We start from the raw sequence: 17,798 nt of genomic DNA, 5'->3' as shown, positions 1-17,798 counted from the left end.
GCAACAGAGGAAGAGCTGCCCGCAGGGGAGGAGGACGCAACCCTCAACCCTGCAGCACCCCGCCCCCGCCTCATACGCCACCGGCTGTGGAGCTACCCCACCAGCATCGACTGGTGGGAGCAGCTGGTGTTCGGAGAGTGGGATGATGACCGCTGGCTCCAGAACTTTCACATGAGCCGGCAGACATTTCTGAAGCTATGCCAGTGGCTCACCCCCGCACTGAGGCACCAGGACACCTCCATGCGGCATGCCCTCAGCGTCGAGAGAAGGGTCAGCATCGCTGTCTGGAAGCTGGCCACTCCAGACAGCTACCGATCCGTGGGCCAGCAGTTTGGTGTCGGCAAGGCCACCGTCGGGGCTGTCCTCATGGAGGTAAGAGGACCCACGGGGGGAGGGGGGCCCTGGCAGGGGAGGGCCACACACACCCTGCACACCCCTCATTGGTGCTCTCCCATGTGCTTCCCCTGCAGGTCGTCGGCGCCATCAACGCACTGCTCCTCCACAGGCTCGTGAGGCTTGGGGACCCGGATGCTGCCATCGCGGGCTTTGCCACCCTGGGCTTCCCCAATTGCTTCGGGGCTCTGGATGGGACCCACATCCCCATCTGCACTCTGGAGCACAGTGGAGGACGCTACTTAAACAGGAAGGGCTACCATTCTGTGGTCCTCCAGGCCTTGGTGGACAGCCGGGGCCGTTTCTTGGACATTTATGTGGGCTGGCCTGGCAGCACCCACGACGCCCGGGTATTCCAGAACTTGGGCCTGTGCCGCAGGCTGGAGGCGGGGACCTACATCCCCCAGCGGGAGATCCCTGTGGGGGACACCACCATGCCCCTCTGCGTCATCGCAGATGCGGCATACCCCCTCTGGCCCTGGCTCATGCACCCTTCCATGGGCCATCTGTCAGCCAGCCAGGAGCGCTTCAACCTGCTCCTGAACCATGCGCACCAGGTGGTAGAGCGCACATTTGGCCGCCTCAAAGGGCACTGGAGGTGTCTCCTCACCCACCCTGATGTGGGCCCCACCAACATCCCCCAGATTGTGGGCGCGTGCAGCGCCCTCCACAACCTGGTGGAGAGCAAGGGGGAGGCCTTCTTTCAGGGCTGGGCTGTGGAGGCTGTCAGGGCCGATGTGCAGCCACCCGCTGCCCCCACTCGCCAGGTGGACCCCGAAGGGACCCGGGTCCGGGAGGCCCTGCGGGCCCAGTTCGACGAGGCCGTGGGGTGAACACTGGCAGGCCCCCCACTGCACCCCCCCCATCCTCCACAACACTCCCTGCCCCTACACCCACACCACAGAGCACCCAAGAGCACACCCCCCACTTTTCTTGTAAATAAAAGCAGACATTTGTTCGTCAAATCAAATATCTGTAGAACTCTTATTATTATTAAGACTAACTATTTACAGGCAAAATCAAAATTATATATATGTTTTATAAATAAGATAAGATGAGAGGGGAAGACAAGGAAGGGGAGAACTATATACATGTGGGGGGGACAAGGATCAGCATAACAGGGGTCTAATATAAAAACTATTTACAAAAGAACATTAAACTGGGGGGAATATATACGGGGGGGGGGCCACATCCTGGGCCCCACACCCCCTACTGTCCAGCGCTGGGTGTGGGTGGCCATGACCCACATCTCGGCCTCAGTCCTGGCCAGGGCTGGCTGGGGGCCAGGCGGACCGGTAGATATGGCCGGCGGGTGTCAGCTGGCCCCAGGTCCCCCTTGGCGGAAGGGCCCTCGGTAGCGGTGCGACAGCGGGTGGAGCAGGCAGGGTGGGTGCAGTGGTGGCCGGCGCGGCATGGGGGGCCAGGTAGTCGGCAATATGGTTGAATGTCCACATGAAGGCCCCCCATGCCTCCTGGCGCCAGGCCAGCGCCCGCTCCTGCAGCTGGAGGTGGCGCTCCTCCACCCGCAGCTGCTGCTCGGTGACCTCCAGCTGCCGACGATGGATGGCCAGCAGCTGGGGGTCCGTCACCATCGGGTGGTGGTGCTGGGTCCGCCGTTGTCCCTGCCGTGGGGCTGGCCTGGAGTGATGGCCCCGGTGGGCTGTCTGGGACCACTGACACCTCGCCGGCGCTCTCCAGTCCTTCCTATGATACAGCTGTGGAACACGGGAGGGGGGGAAGAGGAGTGGAGACAGCCGTTAGTGTGGGCCCCGAGCCGTGGCCCTTGTCCCCCCACCCCTCTGCTGCTGGTTCCCCATCCCCGTCCCCAGGAGATGCTGCTACAGCTGCTGATGGGTGTCCCACCCCCTCCCCACAAGAGACCCTAGAGGTTCCGCTCCCCCCAGCCCCGGGGATGGGGCATGGCACTGTCGTGCTGGGAGGCAGGGGCTGATGCACTCTTCTGAGGGACATGCCACTGCTGTCCTTGGGGCCATGGTCATATCTATTACCCCCGCCCCTCAACCCCGGGGGTGTGCACCGGGGGGGTACATACCTGATGGTCCACTCCCATGGTCAGGGGACCCCCGGTGGGCGGACACCCTACTGGAGCTCCAGGAGGGGATGGCGATCTACAGGCCAGTGTCGCTGGAGGAGGACTCTCCCTCCTTCTCCTCCGGTGCCCCAGGGGTGGGCTCCTGGGGGGGCCCCTGGGGTGCGGGGCTTGCCTCCGGTGCGGACTCCGCCTCCGGGGCCTGCTGGGGCTTGTTGGCCAAGGTATCAAGCATGGCTGGAGGGGAGGAGGTGTGCCAGGGGCCCAGGATGTCCCTGAGCTCCCTGTAAAAGGGGCAAGTGATGGGGGCAGCCCCAGATTGGCCGGCCACGTCCCAGGCCCAGGGGTAACCCTGCCGCAGCTCCTTCACTTTACTGCGTACATGATCCAGAGTGCGGACAGCGTGACCCCGGGCAGCCAGGCCCTCGGCCAGCCGAGCGAACGCATCTGCGTTCTGCCTCTTGCTCCCCATTACCTGGAGCACCTCCTCCTCACTCCAGAGCCCCAGCAGGTCCCGAAGCTCGGCCTCGGTCCAGGAGGGGCCCCGCTGCTGCTTCCCCACCTCGCTGCTGGGCTGGGAGCCCTGGCTCCCCTTGGGGGGGGGTCCCCTGGGGGTGCTTGGGGGGCTGGGGGGCGGCCATCGCGGCGAGTGGGAGTGTGTGGGCACGGAGGAGCATGCAGGCTGGCCGCGTGGCTGTGCTGCCACCTGCACACTCTCTCAGCTTCCTGCACAGGAAGGCAGGGTGTGGGGAGCTTTAAGGGGCCGCTGCACGTGGCGACCATCGAGCTCAGGGGCTGGGCAGAGCGTCTCTCAACCCCTCAGCTGATGGCCACCATGGCGGACCCCGCTATTTCGATGTTGCGGGATGCGCAACGACTACACGTTCCCTACTTCGACATTGAACGTCGAAGTAGGGCGCTATTCCCATCCCCTCATGGGGTTAGCAACTTCGACGTCTCGCTGCCTAACGTCGATGTCAACTTCAAAATAGCGCCCAACACGTGTAGCCGTGACGGCGCTATTTCGAAGTTGGTGCTGCTACTTCGAAGTAGCCGGCACATGTAGATGCGGCCTATGAAACTATGAAGTTTAGTCTCATTTCTTTTCCCCATGCTGCCCAATGAGGAGGGTGGCTCAGTCAAACAGCAAGCTTGTGCCCTAGAGCAGGGGTTGGCAACCTGTGGCTCCAGAGCTGCATGCAGCTCTTTAAGGAGTCATTTGCAGCTCCAGACTCTGTAAAGACCCTGCTGAAACAATAGCAGCTATCTGCAGCCTGGCCAGCACTCGACTCTCCCTTCTCCCCCTCTTATGTCTGGCCAGGTCAGGAGTCAACAGGGAGTAAGGGTGGTCAGCACTTGACTGGACAGAGCAGCAGGGGGAGGGGCCGCAGTGGGGGCTGGCCCTTTTGCTGTGCATCTGGTCTCAAGCACGGAACAACAGGGTTCCATTTCTTTTTCCCACCCCTTAGCTCTCACCCCCTAAATAAAAAAAATACCATTATAAAACCCTATTAAAGGTAACTGTAAGAGGCCACACCTAAAACAGATGGCTGGACTACACTAGAATTTTGCATTGGTATGACTTCATGCCTTCCTCCTCCTAGGCATCCTTCAGTTTGTGTAGACTATGGATTGTGCCCTTCGTAACTCCATTTAAGATAGTCATTTACAGCGTTGACTGTGACTGTGGAGGCCCACACGAGAGTGACAGTCCTTGCTACATCTGCTGCATATGTAGTGAGTGTCTGGCAGGTCCTTGCTGTCCTTTCTACGGGCTTGCTTCTCCTCTGCCAGCTGTCTGATCTTCATCTCGCCCTTCTGAAGGCCCTTGTGTAGTTCCTGCTTCCAGCTGCTGTGGTCATCTGCCAGCTCTTCCCAACTATCTGGGTCGACGTCTGCCTCCTTGAGGTCCCTCTTACAGATGTCTTTGTAGCTCAATTGGGGGCATCCAGGAGGTCTTTTGCAAGAGGCTAGCTCACCATACAGGATGTCTTTTGGGATCCTTCCATCATTCATCCTGTGGATGTGGCCAAGCCAGCAGAGCTGTTGCTGCCTGAGGAGGGTATGCATGGTTGGAATTCCAGCTTGCTCGAGGACGGTGTTGTTGGGCACTCTGTCCTTCCATGATATCCCAAGAATGTGCCTGAGGCAGCGCAAGTGGAAGACATTCCGCCTCTTCTCCTGGCAGGTGTACAAGGTCCAAGACTCGCTGCCGTAGAGGAGGGTGCTGAGGATGCAGGCTCTGTAGACTTGCATTTTGGTGTGAGTGTACAGCTTGTTGTTGTTCCACACTCTCTTGCTAAGTCTGAACAGAGTTATGGCTGCTTTTCCATAGGGTGCTCTAAAGACATAGTTCTCTGAAGACATCCACGCAGTGTGCAGTGGCAGTTAGTAAAGCAAATAGGATGTTAGGAATTATTAAAAAAGGGATACATAATAAGACAAAAGATATCATACTTCTCCTATATAAAACTATGGAACGCCCACATCTTGAGTACTGTGTGGAGATGTGGTCTCCTCACCTCAAAAAAGATATATTGGCATTAGAAAAGGTTCAGAAAAGGGCGACTAAGATGATTAGAGGTTTGGAATGGGTTCCATATGGGGAGAGGCTAGAGAGACTGGGACTATTTCAGTCTGGAAAAGAGGCGATTGAGGGGTGATATGATAGAGGTATATATATATAGAGAGAAAGGTATATAAAATCATGAATGGTGTGGAGAAAGTGAACATAGAAAAATTATTTACCTTTTCCCATAATACAAGAACTAGGGGACACCAAATGAAATTGATGGGTAGTAGGTTCAAAACTAATAAAAGGAAATTTTTCTTCACACAGCGTACAGTCAACCTGTGGAACTCCTTGCCGGAGGAGGCTGAGAAGGCAAGGACTCTATTAGGGTTTAAAAAAGAGCTCGATAAATTTTTGTAGGTTAGGTCCATAAATGGCTATTAGCCAGGGGTAAAGTATGGTGCCCTAGCCTTCAGTACAAGGGCAGGAGATGGATGGCAGGAGATAAATCACTTGATCATTGTCTTCTGTTCTCCTTTTCTGGGGCACCTGGCATTGGCCACTGTTGGCAGATGGGATACTGGGCTGGATGGACCTTTGGTCTGACCCAGTATGGCCATTCTTATGTTCTTATGTTCCAATCCTTCTGTTTAGCTCAGTCTCCAGCGACAGGGTGTCAGTGATGGTGGACCTGAGGTAAGTAAACTTCATGCCTTAGGGATGTGAAAAATCCACACCTTTTGTGAGATAGATGTATTGACCTAACACCTGGTGTACCTACCACTAGGTCAGTGTAAAAATTATATTCCCTGCATGGCCTCTGCCCCTTGAGAAGTCAGATTACTTTCACAAGCAGGAAAAGCCATCAGTTGGCATAAGTAATATCAACAATGAAACACTACAGTGGCACAGGTCTAGCACTTTAAGCACAGACAATCCCAGAGCCTCAAACAGTCTGCCTAGAAACTAGCACTGTGTGAAGTTTCAGTGGGGAATTTGCAACCAGATATGGGGGTGCGAGCGAATCTGAGAACAGTGAAGAAGAGAGATAGTTAGACCCAGATAAAAAGGAAGTAAGCCAGCAATAGCTTGTGCGCATAGTGGAAAGAGCTAGTGAGTGCGTCTGGGTCTGTTCTGCTTGTTCTGTCTCCATTCAGATGCAGAATTGTACGTTCTTTGTAACTAAATAAAATGCATCAAACAACTATCTGTCACCAACTTCTGCTCCCATCTGGAACAACCCAGAGCCATTAAATTTGAGTAGCTACTCTGGTTGAAAAGGGGCAACAAAACACTGACACATTGGTGTGACTGTATATAGTTTGTGAGATCAAGCTGCTGCTGCTGTTATTACTGCTCATCCAACCTCTATTTAAAGGTTAGCAGTTTTACCTGGTTTATCAGCATTCCAAGTCAGGGGCTCTGAAAACCAGACAGCAAGAATTTATGGTGCTTTAGAAAGCAGCCTGCTTTCACTGGAGCAGTGCGCCCTTTATGGTGCTTTAGAAAGCAGCCTGCTTTCACTGGAGCAGTGCGCCCTTACAGCAGTTTCTCACACAAAGAAATCCCTGTTGATGGAATAACACTACTGCCCAAAAATCTGAAGTAGAGCCATGATGATGCACATTATATAACCATACAAAAGAACAATAAACACAATAGAGATCTAAACATGTCCCCACTGAAACAAGTGGCATCACACCTAGGGTAAGGTTTTCACACACACACCCCTTCCCTTTGGATAAGGTGCCCTGCTACGCATAGATCTAGTCATGGGAAGACCTGCAATGGGGAAAGGGGGCAAAGTTGCACAGGGGCCCAGCATTTCAAAGGGATCTGGGGCTCTGGTCACTATGACTGCTGCTTTGGCAATGGCCGTTGCCTGAGCCCCAGGTTCCCTTGAACTGCTGTGGCAGTGCCCCTCATGCTGATGTGGGGATGGGAGGGGGCTCAAAGTTAAGGTCTGACTGCACATGGCTCTAACCCTTCTGGGATCATGGAGCCAGAACCTCCTTTCCCTGGGGCCCATTGCAGCTGTTGGCTTCACTGGCCATGGGAAAATTCCCCTGGTGAAGAAATAATAAGAGCGTTTGGGCCCTTACTGGGTGAAGGAGGTAACCTAGCAACAAATGATGTGGGAAAAGCTGAAGTACTCAATGCTTTTTTGCCTCAGTCTTCACAGATAAGGTTAGTTCCCAGACTACTGCACTAAGCAATGCAGTATGGAAGGAAGTGGTCAGCCCTCAGTGGGGACTGAACAGGTTAAGAGCTATTTAGAAAAGCTAGACAGACACAAATCCATGCGTCTGGATTTAATGCATCCACGGGTACTGAGGGAATTGACAAATGTCACTGCAGAGCCTTTGGCCATTATCTCTGAAAACTCCTGGAGATTGGGAGAGGTTCTGGATAATTGAAAAAGGCAAATGTAGTGCCCATTTTTAAAAAAGGGAAGATGGACAGTCGAGGGAGCTATAGACCAATCAGCCTTACCTCCGTCCCTGGAAAAATCATGGAGGGGATCCTCAAAGAATCCATTTTGAAGCACCTGGAAGATGTGAAAATAATCAGGAATAGTCAACATGGATTCACCACTGGTAAGTCATGCCTGACCAATCTGATTAGTAGTTCTTAATGGTTCTCAGTCCTGCTGGAAAAGTATAAATGGGGTTCCACAGGGGTCTATTTTAGGACTGGCTCTGTTAAATATCTTCATCAACGATTTAGATATTAGCATAGAAAGTATGTTTGTTAAGTTTGCAGATGATACCAAGCTAGGAGGAGTTGCAACTGCTTTGGAGGATAGGGTCATAATTCAAAATGATCTGGATAAATTGGAGAAATGGTCTGAGGTAAACAGGGTGAAGTTTAATAAGGACCAAATGCAAAGTGCTCCACTTGGGAAGGAACAATCAGTTTCACACATACAGAATGGGGAGGGACTGTCTAGGAATAACTACAGCAGAAAGGGATCTAGAGGATATAGTGGACCACAAGCTAAATATGAGTTAACAGTGTGATGCTGTTGCAAAAAAAGCAAACATAATTCTGGGATGCATTAACAGGTGTGTTGTGAACAAGACACAAGAAGTCATTCTTCTGCTCTACTCTGCGCTGGTTAGGCCTCAGCTGGAGTATTGTGTCCAGTTCTGGGCACTGCAGTTCAAGAAAGATGTGGAGAAGTTAGAGAGGGTCCAGAAAAGAGTGACAAGAATGATTAAAGGTCTAGAGAATGTGACCTATGAAGAAAGGCTGAAAGAATTGGGCTTGTTTAGTTTGGAAAAGAGAATATTGAGGAGCGACGTGATAGCAGTTTTCAGGTATCTAAAAGTGTGTCATAAGGAGGAGGGAGAAAACTTGTTCTTTTTGGCCTCTGAGGATAGAACTAGAGGCAATGGACTTAAACCGCAGCAAGGGAGGTTTAGGTTGGACATTAGGAAAAAGTTCCTAACTCTCAGGGTGGTCAAACAGTGGAATAAATTGCCAAGGGACGTTGTGGAATCTCCATTGCTGGAGATATTTAAGAACAGGTTAGATAGATGTCTATCAGGGATGGTTTAGACAGTACTTGGTGCTGCCATTGGGGTAGAGGGCTGGACTTGATGACCTCTCGAGGTTCCTTCCAGTCCTAGTATTCTATGATTCTATGATTAGCTTCTGCGATAAGGTAACTGGCTGTGTAGATATGGGGAAGTCAATGGGTGTGACAGCCATTAATTTTAACAAAGCTTTTGATACAGTCTCCCACAACATTCTTGCCCACAAGTTAAGGAAGTATGGGTTGGATAAATGGACTGTAATGGTTCTATGAAAATGCAGAAGACAGCCATAGGCTGTCCTCAGAGGACCTCTTTGACTCTGTCTTAGAGGAAGTAGGGTGAAAGCAAGAGAACTGTCTGAAGCATAACAGCAGCATGGAGTGTTGTTATTTTCTGGGCACTGTTTTGAGGTTAACCATCTGTAGCCAGACATGAACCCCCCACTTGGCCTTTTCTTCCTCTCCCCCCCACTGGGAGAGACAGAGAGAGAAACAAGCAGGGGAGACAGGTAGCCTTTGATGTCCTGGGAACACAGGTGTGCTGTCTCGCCCAGCCTCTCTACTATACACAAAAACCAGACAGTGAATGGGCTAGCTAATGGCTGCCCTCCTGGCTGATCTCGGCGATTGACACGCCTTGATCACTTCCCCAGGAAGAACGGGGAACCCCCGCCCATCACCTCCAAAGGTGCCCAATTGTCCACAATTCACAGGTGCGAATTGAGCCTTGCACCTTGCCTGGGAAACCTGGGATTCAAACATATTCCTCCCAATTGGCCACTTGAGACCAGGAAGAAGCGTACGTGACAAAAGGAGTATAAAGGGGCTTGGCAGACCACCCCCCTTTGAGTTTTCAATCACCTACACCTGCTGGCCAGGTCTGGAATTAACTCCCGAGACTGGGGACGCCTGGTTCGTATCTACTTCTTCCCGAGGGATTGAGAGAAAGATTCTGGGTCACACCGGATCTAGGAGGCAGGGGTAAGAATTACACCTGTATTACACTTCTTTCCTATAGGAATTGAGGGAAAGACTCTGGTTCCACCAGGTCCAAGAGGCAGGGGTGAAAATCACACCTGCAACTTGCCTTTCTTGTGTACACATTAATTGCATTAGTTTAAGCTAGCTAGCTTGTCTAAAACTTTCTTCAGTTAGATTGTGCTGTTTCCCCTTTAAAAACTGGGAGTACTAACTTGTACTTTAATCATTTGTCTTAGTTAAATTGTTTCTATCTTTGTATGAATAAAAAAGTAACTGTTAAAGCCTCTCTAAGTGTAATTTTCCTCTTGCTGCTGTACCCGAACTAAACACAAACCAAAGAACCCAGCCTGCCCTGTCTGCCTAGCATAGCTGCTGGTGGGGCATCACCCCCTTTGCCCCACCAGACCCTTTAGCTGGCACCTGGGCATTGGCTCACACCATCCTGGCAACTACCAAAGTTTGCCTAAATGCCCAGCCCAAACTGCTGTTGCTACAGTTTAAGCCCCTTTGGTGGTTTATGTTAGAGACTGTTCTGGCCCCCGCATCAGCTCAGGCTGCGGGTGTATAGTCAGGTATGGGCCTCATTCGCTACAGCCCTGCCCTTTGATACAGCCTTGTGTATCTGAGCAAATAAAGGTAAATGTGCTCCCAAACTGAATTGTAGAATCCTAGGGTTGGAAGAGACCTCAGGAGGTCATTGAGTCTATCAACCTGCCCAAAGCAGGAACAATGCTAACTAAATCATCCCAGCCAGAACTTTGTCAAGCCAGGACTTAGAAACCTCCAGTGATGGAGTTTCCACCACCTCTCTATGTAACCCACTCCAGTGCTTCACCACCTTCTTGGTGAAATAATTTTTCCTAATATCCAACCTAGACCCTGCCCCCACTGTAACTTGAGACCATTGCTCTTTGTTCTGCCATCTGTTACTACTGAGAACAGCCTCTCTTCAGCCTCTTTAGGAAGTTGAAGGCTGCTATCAAATCACCTCTCACTCTTCTGCAAACTAAATAAACCCAAATCTCTCAGTCTCTTTTCATAGGTCAAGTGCTCCAGACCACTAATCATTTTTGTTGCCCTCAGCTGGACTCTCTCCGATGCATCTACATCCTTTCTGAAATGGGAAGGAGGTGAAAATTGGACACAATATTTGAGATGTGGCCTCATCAGTGCCGAAAAAAGGGAAACAACCACTTCTCTAGATCTGCTGGAACTGTTCCTCCTAATGTACCCCAGCATGCCATTAGCCTACTTCACTGTAAAGGCACATTGACTCAAATCCAGCTTGTCATCCACTGAAACGTCCAAGTCCTTTTCTGCAGAACTGCTGTTTAGACAGTCAGTTCCCAACCTGCACCAGTGTTTGGGATTCTTATGTCCTAAATGCAGGACTCCGCACTTGTTCTTGTTAAACCTCATCAGATTTCTCTTGGCCCAATCTTCCAATTTGGCTTGGTCACTCTGATCCTTAAACCTATCCTCCAGTGTATCTAACTTCCCTGCCCCAGCTTAGTGTCATCTGCGAACTTGCTGAGGGTGCAATCCATTCCCTCCTCTAGGTCATTAGTGAAGATGTTGACTAAAACTAGCCCCAGGACTGACCCTCTGGGGACTCCGCTTGATGCCAACCACTAATCAGACATTGAGCTGTTGATCACAACCTACTGAGCCCAAGGAGCTAAGCAACTTTCTATCTACCTTACAGTCCATTTATCCAGTCCATTTACATACTCATTTAACTTGCTGGCTTGTAGCGTTTCACATCCACTTTGCGCTGGGAAGTGTTTATGTGGCCAGCGTCCTCCAGGCTTGTTGAAGGTTTCATACATGTTGGTGCTGGACATCCATAGCTCCCAAGGACTTCATGTGGGATTGTGGGTGCTCAGCATTTCTGAATAAGCTATCAGGTCCCAAATAGCTCAAGTTTGGCATCTAAATATCCATGGCCACTTTTATAAATTTGGGCAAGTTATTAACTTGAAACTGCAGGAAAGCATCTGATCAAAGAAATGATGGTGTTAGCTTGAAAGACAGAGTTTAGCTAATTTGCATTTCTGTGGAAAAACAAACACCTACCAGTTTGACATTCCTATTATTAACAGTTTGCAAATGAATGAACAAAAGCATTTGTTCCCTCATGCAAAGTGTAAAATGTACTAATCAAATAGGAATGTTACTTCTTTCCGCTTAGAAAAATGAAAGGCAAATTTCTGTTGTCAATGGTTTTTAAAAGTTTTAGTCACTCAAGGGAATGGAATAATGAAAGACCAGAATGTTCAGTTTCTACATAAAATGGCCATACTTGGTCAAACCAATGGTCCATCGAGTCCAGTAATCTATCTGTAACAGTGGCCTGAACCAGATGCTTTAGAGGGAATGAAAGGACAGCATAACTATTGAGTAATCCATCCTTACCATCCATCTGGCAACCAGTAGTTTTGGGATACCTAAAGCATGGGATTGCATCCCTGACCATCTTGGATAACTGCCATTGATGGACCTACCTTCCAGGAACTTATCTAATTTTTTTTCAAGCCAATTATACTTTTGGCCTTCACAAAATTGCCTCAAAACAAGTTTCACAGGTTAACTGTGCATGGTGAGAAGTATTTCCTCATGTTTGTTAAAAGCCTGCTGCCCTTTCATTTAATTAGGTGACCCTATTCCCTATTTGCTGTCTCCACTCCATTCATGATGTTACAGATGTCTATCATAAACCTCTATCCTATTCCTCTCCAGTTGTCTTTTTTTCTAAGATGAAACATTTCAGTCTTTTGTAAAATTTCTTTGTATATAGAACCTGTTCCATCCCCCAATCATTTTTGTTACCTTCTCTATACTTTTTCCAGTTCTTATGTATCTTGTATTTTTTTAAGATGAAGAAGCCAGAATTGCATGCAGATTCCAGTTGTGGTTCTATCATAGATTTATATAGAAGCATTGTGATAGTTCTATCTTACCTGTTGCTTTCCTAATGGTTCCTAACATTCTAGTCACTGTTTTGACTGCCAGTGACACAGGACCTTTCCCACCAATATAGAAAATATGCAGCAGTGTAGGGCAACAAGAAATTTTGGCAGCGTTGTCTCTAGTAGCCAGCCCTCCCCCCCCCCCCACAACTGGCCACCTAACAGACTGTGCCCCGCAGTGGGGAGATGGGCTATCCCTAGGCTGGGTGCAGGGCCAGGACAGCCCATCCACTTTGCTCCTGCCCCATCTTTTCCCACCTCTGCTGTGTTCCCTCCCCGCCAAAACATCACACCTCTGTCCAAATCCCTGCCCCTGCTTTGCCCCTGCTTGGCCTCTTCCCAACCCTGCCCCACCTTCTGCCCACCACAATTACACCCTTCCTGTCATGGCTCCATCCCCACACACATTCATTGTCTTCTTTAGACTTATAGCTCAAATTCATCAACAGCTATAATTAAAGCTATTGCAAAGGTTCTGGAGCTTATCTGACAAGCACTGTGCTGTCAGCAAAGAGAAGTTCCCTTAGGCTGTGGCCACACTAGGAAGTGATCTCGAAAGGGGTAATCCCCATCCATCACTTTGAAGCGAGCCACTTCGAAAGGAAGCGACTACACACAAAATGTGGATTGACATTGAGATCCGCAACATTGAAGAGATGCCCTATCATTTCAAAATGGAGCAGCTACCCAGCCACAGCTTCATTTAGAAATAACAGGGCAGGAAATGGCAAGGGCAGGGTTGAATGGCCAGCAAGCCCTTCCTGGAGCACAGGCCAGCCTCCCTGTTAAGGGTCCCCTCCCAAACACACCTGCCGTGCACATGCTAAGGACCCTGGCTGCTTGCAGTACGCGACTTCCATCACAGCACTCGGCAGAGCCTTGGTTAACCACCACACAACTGCCGGCCATGGACCCACAGCACTTCACTGACAGGGACACCCTTGACATCATGGCCAGCCTGATGGCCATCCTGACAGCATGCCATATAAGGGTACGTGCTGCCTGACATGTGGTTGGCCTCCTGCTGACACCTCCCCCATGGTCCATCTGGAGCACCCCTTGTTCCAGGCCCGCCGTTGCCTCTCGTGGTACCCCACCAGTGGGGAATGGTGAGACAACATCGTCCTTGGGGAGTGGGATGACGACCAGTGGCTCTGCAACTTCCCTATGACTCAGACCACATTCACGGAGCTGTGCCATTGGCTGGCACCAGCACTTCACCACCAGGACCACCCCCAGTCAGCCCGTGCTCCCCCTGGAGAAATGAGTAGCCATCGCTGTGTGGAAGCTGGGCACCCTGGACAGCAACTGCTCGGTCATCCACCAAATCGGGGTGGGAAAGGCTACCATGGGGGTCGTCCTCCTGGAGGTGAGGCACCCGGGGCCACACACCCATGGTGGGGTCCCAGGGAGTGGGGTTCCAGGGGAGAGGAACCCCAGGGAGTGGGGTCCCCCATACGCTACCACACACTCATGGACGCCTGTGCCCTCCACACCCCTGCAGGTAGTCGCCACCGCCATCAACAGGGTCCTCCTACACCGCCTGATCCACCTGGGCAACGTGGAACTGCCATAGCTGCCTTCCAACAGCTGGGATTCCCCAACTGCATCAGTGCATTGGACAGTACCCACATCACCATCCGGGCCTAACCCCACAGCCAGGGACGGTACATCAACTGAAAGGGCTATCACTCTGTTGTCCTCCAGGCCCTCGTGGATGCCCAAGGATGTTTCACGGACATTTGTGTGGGCTGGCCGGGCAGGGCCCACGATGCCCACATCCTGCAGAACTTGTGGCTTGGCTGCAGGATGGCAGAGAGCACCTACATCCCCTGCCCACAAGAACTGCTGGTGGGAGGATGTGACCATGCGCCCGATGCATGGTTGCTGATGCAGCCTACCCTCTCCAGGCCTGGCTAATGCGCCCCTACATGGGACATGCCAACGAGAGCCAGGACCTCTTCAATGCCTGCCTCAACCAGGCCAGCAACACTGTTGAGGGGGCATTTGGCCATCTGCAGGTGTGCTTCAGGTGCCTCCTGACGCACCTGGTGGTAGGACTGCCCAGTATGCCCATGGTCACAGGTGCCTGCTGTGCTCTCCACAACCTTGGGGAGACCAATCAGGAGCGCTTTGTGGCACATTGGTTAGCTGAGGCCATGCCACACTATGAGCAGCCACGTACAGTCCTGTGTTGCCAGGCGAACCGGGACGGGGTACGCATGCAGGAGGCCCTCCGGGAGGCCTTTGCCCAGAGGCCCCATGACCTGGCCCAGCCTGCTCCATGCATCCCCTGCCCCCACCCCCACCCCACCAGCACCCCCAAGTGCATGCACTCTGCTCACCATCCCCACCCAAGGCAAGACATGTATCAGCATCAAATAAATTCAACTATTTTTTTACGGTGGGGGGGCAGGGGTGAACTATTTACATGGGGGGCAGGGGCTTCAATCCTCTGTGGGGGGTGGCTGGTTGGCTGGGAGCTGTGACCACGGCAGGGCTGGGATAGGGCGGGAGGAACAGGGAGGTAGGTCCGGACTGGAGTATCTAGGGGTTTGGACTTGCGGGGACGAGGTGGGGGAGCCTTGGAGAGGCAGGGCTTGCCCGGCCACAGCCAGCGCACCGGCTCCTGCTGTTTGGCCGGGGACATGTTGGCTGGGAGCAGAGCTGCAAGGGGGGGGCAGGGGAAGGGGGGGACCATGAAAGAGGGGGGCGGCTGGGGCGGGGGGTGCTGCAGGAAAGGCCATCCATGGGGTGGGCGTCTGGGCCAGGCAGTTGGCAACAGCCTGGGTGAGGGTGTCAAGATACCCGGCTACCTGGTCCCAGGCCACCCGGTTCATGGAGAGCCATTCCCACAGCAAGTGGTTTTGCTCCCACCATGTGGCTGTGTGGGCTGCCACTAGGTCATCTGCCTGGCTTGGGCAGCAACTCTGCCCACCACAGCACCCAGTCCAGGGAGGTGTCACCCCTTCGTCCTCCTCATCTGCTGCAGGGCTCCTGGGAATGTCCAGGGGGCTGGGGTGGCTGGCAGACGTTGAGGCTGTGAAAACATAAGGGGAGAGGGTGGTGCCACATCAGTCACAAAACTGGGTACTGTGGGCCAGTGGCCTTGTCCCCACCGCCATCCCTCCTCGCTTGTGGTGAGGGGCTCTGGGGTGGCCCATCTTCTGTGGGGTCCATCAATGCAGGGCTGTTAGAGTGGCTGCCCCAGCCCTCCCCGCCCCCCCAGGCTTATGACCCTCATGGCAGCCCATGGCCCCATCCAGGGACCACCCCCCCCGGTATGCATGGGCCCCACCCCCGACAGCGATGATGGCCATCCTCGGGTCTATGGCCTGTGGCCACATGCCTGGGCCCATGCCAGCTGTGTCAGGGACCATCCCCACATGGCCAGGGCATCCCACATGCAGTCCTACCTGAGGGTTCCTTGAGTGGTTCAGGGGAGGCCCAGGGGAAGGTAGCCCAGCGAGGGCCCTTGGAGGGCTCGGCTATGTACAGTGGTCCCTTGTTCCTGCTGTTGCTGTCCCTGGTGTCAACAGGTACTTCAGGGCTTGCAGTAGTGGGGGCCATTGAGGTCCTGGCTTGGGCTCCTCACCCTGCCCTTCTTGGCTCCACCATGGCCAGGGTTTCCTTGGGTGGTGCAGCCTCCCTGGGTCCCAGCAGCTGGTGGAGCTCCCTGAAGTAGGGGCAGGTGGCCGGCACTGCCCCTGACTGCCGGGCTGAGTCCCTCACTTGGGCGTAGCCCTGCCGCAGCTCCTTCACTTTGGAGAGGATCTGGTCGGGGGTCCGGAGGGGGTGTTCCCTTGTGGCGAGGTTGCTGGTGAGGCAGGTAAAGACATCTGCATTTCTCTTCTGCCCCTCCATCCTGATCGGGGCATCCTCATCCCCCCAGACAGCCAGCAGGTCCTGGACTTCAGCTTCCAGCCAGAGGGCCCCCCCTTCTCTTTGGGGGATGCCCAGAGCCCTGGGAGCCCTACCGCCCGGAACCCTTGGCTCCACGGGGATCCTGGGAGTCTTGGCTGCTGGCCATTGGTCCAGCCATGGTGGGGTGCCGCCTGCTGTGAAAGGAAGCCTGGCCTGGTTCACAGCTCAGGCTGAGCCCTGCACCTGTCTGACATCTCAGGCTGTCAGACTCAGGGTGTGCTAGGGAGTTCCCCTGTGAGCCCCACTGCCAGGACTGATTGTCCGAAGCCTTGCTGGTGCCTCCCACCAATGGACTGAAAAGAGAGTGGGGTGCTTGGGTCTTATGTCAAACTAACGCTGTAGTAGTAACAGAGAGGGAGCCGTGCTAGTCTATATGCTATCCAAACAAAAAAGCAGTCAAGTAGCACTTTAAAGACTAACAAAATAATTTATTAGGTGAGCTTTCATGGGTCTGTCCCACGAAAACTCACCTAATAAATTACTTTGTTAGTCTTTAAAGTGCTACTTGACTGCTTTTTTGTTTTAACTCTGTAGTGGAGGCCAGGCTTCAGCCATTGCCAAGAGAGGACACTTAAGCACTCCTGTCTACTCTTCAGTTCACTCAAAGGGGTGTTGAACTCAGACATTTGGTCACATCTAAACTGGGATAGTCTATAGGCAGCACAGCGTCCAGAGGCTGTTCAGTAGGTAGCAGGGCACACTGGAACTCATGGCTTTGGGCCTTCCAGGACTCATGCCAGCAGCTGGGACTCCGGTTCCTCTGGAGGTACACTAGGACTCTTGTCTTCAGCCCTGAAGGAGGCAAACAAGGACTCAGAGCTTCAGCCCCTCCCAAGGCATGCCAGGGCTTGAGGTTCAGCCCCACCAGAGGTGTGCTGGGACTGAGGCCCCAAGTGGAGGCAAAGCCTCAAGTCCCAAAGTGCCTCTGGCAGGATTTCAGTCCCAGTGGAGGAACACCAGGACATGGGGCATCAGCCCCTCATATGTAACAGAGCTTGAGGCTTTAGCTTGGAACTTCAGCTGAAGTCTGGAGCCCAGCACTTCCTGGGGAGCTGAAGCCCTGAGCCCCTGTGCTCCACTGTGCCTGGCAGCGCCCTATTTAGGGCGCCCCGCAAGGGGCAGGACTCCTGCTGACAGCCCCACAGGGGTGAGACTATGTTATGTGCCAGCCCAGGTGCCATCTCCCTGAATCCTAGCTGCATGCAACTACTCACTCCTCTACCTGCACCAACCCCACCCCATTAATGCCAATGGTTCTCCAGAGTTTCATGGTCTGGTCAGAAGACTCTGACAGTCTGGATCTTAGTGACTCCCTCCTAAAATTGTAAGGAACAAAATAGGTTCCTCAGTGACTTTGAGTTAGAAGTTCCAATATTTAACCTGGGTTACTTAATCCACTCAAAAGACAAAACTATTTTTTTTTGTAAAAGT

This window comes from Carettochelys insculpta, chromosome 12 (assembly GCF_033958435.1).
Source record: "Carettochelys insculpta isolate YL-2023 chromosome 12, ASM3395843v1, whole genome shotgun sequence".
In the NCBI taxonomy this organism is placed as follows: domain Eukaryota; kingdom Metazoa; phylum Chordata; order Testudines; family Carettochelyidae; genus Carettochelys; species Carettochelys insculpta.
This window is presented reverse-complemented; position numbering follows the sequence as displayed.